This window comes from Marmota marmota, unplaced genomic scaffold (assembly GCF_001458135.2).
Source record: "Marmota marmota marmota unplaced genomic scaffold, marMar, whole genome shotgun sequence".
NCBI lineage: Eukaryota > Metazoa > Chordata > Mammalia > Rodentia > Sciuridae > Marmota > Marmota marmota.
This window is the reverse complement of record NW_026000026.1, coordinates 70,622,607-70,627,690: the sequence shown is the minus strand read 5'-3', so window position 1 is coordinate 70,627,690 and position 5,084 is coordinate 70,622,607. Positions and strand designations below refer to the sequence as shown.

General features: G+C 40.0%; 1 non-coding gene across 1 annotated transcript; it reads right to left on the bottom strand.

Annotated features, from left to right (window-relative positions):
- Positions 1–2,975: 2,975 nt before the first annotated feature.
- Positions 2,976–3,176, bottom strand: LOC125619221. The gene has a single exon (XR_007350723.1). It is a non-coding gene; the product is annotated as a small nucleolar RNA SNORA74 (small nucleolar RNA).
- Between the last annotated feature and the right edge of the window lie 1,908 nt (positions 3,177–5,084).

The following is a 5,084-nucleotide window of genomic DNA, read 5'->3' as shown; positions in this document are numbered from 1 at the left end:
AAAAAACTAAGAAAACCTAAATAAAATATTGACTTAAATACTAACGAATCAATATTAGCCTATTCATTTCGACAATCATAACACACTAATGTAAGATGTTTTTAGGGGAAAATGGATGTGCTTCACTGGAAGTATTCTAAAATAAATTCCATTCCATGTCCATGATGTTACCCCTTTCCTGAGGAGTAGTAAAGTTACCCTTAACATGCAGCAGGGAACACTCTCACCTCAAAGGAGCTTTACTGAAGGACAAGGAAGGCCAAATAAATAGGGGTTCCTTTGAATCAGGCCTTAGGCTACAGAAATGACAAATATATAACCCAGCAAGTTGGCTTATATATACTCCTAAATAGTAGTCAGTAGAAACATGATTTTAAGTATTACAATTAATTTGTTAATTCAGTGAAATTGTGTATATTGACAAGTCCATTAACTAGAGCTGCTCATAAAGCCCTAATTAAGCAATAAGATTCACAGGAGTCATCCTCACTCTTTTCAAGTTCTTAATTAATTGCTCTTAGCTGGTTGTTTTCCTTTGTGTGAATTCCTAGGTACTCAGCCACCTTTTTGCATCCCTTTGAGGCTTACAGAGTTACCCCTCTGGGCTTTGTTTTCCCCATTGAAATTTGAGACAGGATCTAAAATTTCAATGTAAAAAAAACCCCAGAAAACCACTTTCATTAGTTTCTTTGAACTTAGCAAGAAGAACATAAAATAATGATAGGTGTCTGAGATAACACTTATTATAGTCCCCTACTTACCTCTTAATATGGTACAGGTTTGGGACCTAAAACCTGGCCAGTACTTGTGTTTATTGCTACCTATAACAGCTTGTGTTATAGGTAGCAATAAATATAGATTATAATATAGGTTATAAATATAGGTTATAATAAATATAGGTTATAATAGCAGCTTGGATATTCACAGACCAACAACCCTGGCAATCTAATTCCACTGTCCATTGAAGCATGGGAAAAGAATAAAAAGAGAAAAGAAAGGGATTTAAAAAAACAACCCCCTCCCCCGCAAAACTATTCAAATATTTTACTTCATCTTCTTAAGACAACAGGACATAAATTTGCTGGAAAAAAAAGAGAAACAACTGTTATCAATTAGGAAATCTGTGCATGATTTTATGTCATTGAAACCTCTTGGGATATTATTATAGGTCCACAAACACCAAATTATCCCTTTTTAAGTGGTGACTTAGGAACCTCTTCTCTGTACAAGGGTAGCCCTATCTGTGGTCAGGAATTGAGACCCCAGATTTAAAGGCCTACAGAGGACTAATAGCTCAGGGGCAGAGCACAGCCCTAGGTTCAATCCCCAGGATCCCCACCCCCATCATCAACAAAAACCACCCAAATCCCATGGAGCTACCAATGACATAAAATTTTCTTTTTCTGTTTCACTACCTAGGACAAAGTTCATGATCAAAGGCTCTGCTGGCTATTTTCTGTCTTAAGATCTCCCCAAGATGTGCATTAAAAACGGAGAGAACCACTATGATAAAAGTATGCCCAGCAAACAATTCCCATCAAAAGAAACAAGAACTAATTTACTTCAATTACCTCTAAGAGATGAAAAAAAGAGTGTATGGATATAGGAAAAAAAGTACTGTTAACACGGAATTTTAAGTGGGACACATTGGTAACGCTGAACCCGTCACTAATGAGCTATTTGATTCAAGGCCCAAATAATCTACAGAACAGGGTCACCAAACCATATCCCACAGGCCAATTCTAGCTTTCGGCCTACAGTGTGGTTGTTTTTTTAAATTTTAAGATTTATTTATTTATTTATTTTAGTTTTTGGTGGACACAACATCTTTGTTTTGTATGTGGTGCTCAGGATGGAGCCCGGGCCACATGCATGCCAGGCGAGTGCGCTACCGCTTGAGTCACATCCCCAGCCCGGCCTACAGGGTTTTGTTGTCTGTGGTACTAGGAATTAAACCCAGGGTACTTTATCACTTGAGCTATATCCTCAGCCCTTTTTATTTTTTTGAGGCAGTCTTACCAAGTTGCCCAGACTGATCTTGAATTTGCAATCCTCTTGCCTCAGTATCCTGAGTAGCTGAAACTGTGCATGTCTAGGCTACAACCTAATTTTTTAAATTATTTTTTTAAGGGTGGGTGGGGGTGTTCCAGGGAGTGAACCCAGGGGCCATTGAGCCACATCCCCAGCCCTGTTAAGGCCCCCCAAGCCACCACACCCGGTGTAACCTGTTTTTGAATGGCCCCCAAAAATAAGAATGGAAAAAATGTGACACTCAATTTTTATGAAATTCCAAGTCCAGTGCTCATAAATAAAATTTGCTGAAACATAGCCATGTTTTTTTGTTGACATACTAAGGTTGCTTTCACACTACAATTGCAAAGTAGTTACAAAGACCACATGGCTGCACAAGCCTAAAATATTTATGATCTGGCCCATTTCAGGATGTTTGCAGATCTCTGCTCTAAGAGTATACAATAAACTTTTTGTACTAGTGAAATGTCCTAGCTGTCCAATATGGTAGTCACTAGTCAAACAGATACCGAGATTGAAAAACTGGTTTATTTCATTTTTACAACTTAACTAGCCATATGTATTGTACAGCACAGCTCTAAAAAAATGACAGTTGGATTTTAAGCATTTGTCTCTACCCAGTGCCTCACACATACTAGGCAAGTACTCTACCACTGAGCCACAACCCCAATTCCCTCCATAATTTTAAGCTCTTCCACCCATCTGAGCTGAAATATATAACAAAAAGGACTATATACATTACTTGTCTTGGTGTGCACAAAGCTGTTAGATGTCTGAGGTCCTGATGAAGACAGGTTTCTCATTCTCATTCAGGTTAAAGTATCTAGGATTCAAAGGTAAAGGATGACATGTTTTCCTTTAAGACTATCCCTTGGGTGCTGAGGCCCTGCACATGTTAGGCAAGTGCTCTAGCACTGAGCTAACATTCCCAGCCCCAGGGTACTTTTGTTTGCACCCAGACTAGGACCAACTCCACAGGAGGAGTCATTCCACTCTCAGAGGTGCAGAACACTGCCTGAAGGTACTTAGCTACAACACCAAAACAGTGCTTGGAGCCAAACCTCAATAAAGACAGTGCTTGCTCTTCCAACAGTGTAACACAATCACAGGCACCACACTAGCCTGGATAGCTGACAACCGCTGGATTGTTTCTGAAACAAATTTCTCATCCTTACAGCCTCCACCCTCATAGAAGACAGAGTTACAGTATCAGTAGTAGCTGGAAGTAGGAAAGGAAGTATTTTCCATGCTTTTTTAAAAAAAATATTCATTTTTTTAGTTGTAGCTGGACACAATGCCTTTATTTATTTTTATGTGGTGCTGAGGACTGAACCCAGAGCCTCGCACACGCCAGGCAAAGGCTCTACCTCTGAGCCATAACCCCAGCCTGCTTTGGGGTATTTTATCCAACATTCAAGGAGTTCCTACCATGTGCCAGGGGCTGAAATTGGGATCTAGCAGTGAACGGAAGATACATTACCCTTTCCCTCAAAAAATTTACAATCTCCTTGTAAATACCCCAGATGGAGTGACACAGCGAATCTGCAAGGTCCTACATATTTTCACCCAAACCACCAAAATCCTACTTTAATTGCTTGGAGACTGAATTTATTGAGGGCAAATAGTGAATTTCATCCCAATTATTTCTCTTTCTTTCTGTACTGGAGATTGAACCCAGGGGCAATTGACCACTGAGTTATATCCGCAGCCCTTTTTATTTTTAATTTGAGACAGGGTCTCAGTAAGTTGCTTTGGGACTTGCAAAATCGCTGAGGCTAGCCTCCAACTTGCAATCCTCTTGCCTCAGCCTTTGGAGACTGAGATTATAGGTATGTGCCACCATGCCTGGCACATAGGAGGTCAACAACTCTAGAATGAACAGGGATATTTATCTGAAAACTCCACATGTACACTGTCCACCCATCACTATTTCCTCTCTTCTGGAGGGTAAAGAATATCACAATTTCAAGTCATCCTAAAAAGGCAGGCAAGTAAGATTTAATATCTATTATACATAATAGTGACTATAATAACAATGCCTTATACATTTCAAAATTGCTAATGAGAAATTCACTCACCTGCCGCCCAATGCCAAAGAATGGACTCAGAGACAGGAGGTACAAAAGTGAGGCTCTAATGGCAAGTCTTGCAAGATCCAGTGTCTGGTGACCATGCACCCCTAGAACAGTTACATAGAGCATTTTATTCCCTAAAATGCAGTTTCCCTCCCCTGGTTCCTCACAGGCCGAGTACTATGGGGTTATAATCTTCCTGAAAGTTGCCTAAGTTTCCTTATAAGGTTTCTCCCTTTTTGGTTGTTTCCCAAACCAATCAAATTTAGGCGTATGGGCTGGGGTTGTGGCTCAGCGGTACAGCGCTCGCCTAGCATGTGTGAGGCCCTGGGTTCAACCCTCAGCACTACATATAAATAAATTTATATATATATAAAATTTAGGTGTATATATTTGAAAAAGAGCATGCGTGGGCTAACTTTGGGCCAATCAAATCTAGGTGTACACTCAAGCCTGCACTAAGGTGGGAAGTGCAGGGTGAGGGTACGGGAGTTTATTCCTGATGTTCTGTTGGTGCCAAGGATATAGTGACAGCTTGCTGATGATTTTGTGCGTTGAGGTGGTCATATCATCAAGCTGCTGTGCAAACTGGTTATCAATGATACTCTACTCCAAGCTAAGCCACTTGTATCCTCTTACTTTGAACAAACCAACAATATTGCCTGCCATTTATGATTTATCATGTTGTCTATACCTTAAGAATTATTTTTATCTCCCATTATTTGCTTTTCCTGCCTATGAGTGCCATAAAGCTAACCATCCCCCATGTCTCTAGTCTTAAGATCCCATATCTAAAAGGCTATTCATGATAAACATCTAAGGCAGTCACACAAATCCTCAGCATTTAGTTGGAGAATCCTTTAAGGGAAAGCCAACTGATGGAACAAAACAAGCTTTGATAACTTAGCTTCCCTCTCCCAAACATCCTCACCAGTTCCTCATGTGGAAATTAGGATGTTACTTTTCACAGAAGCAGCAACT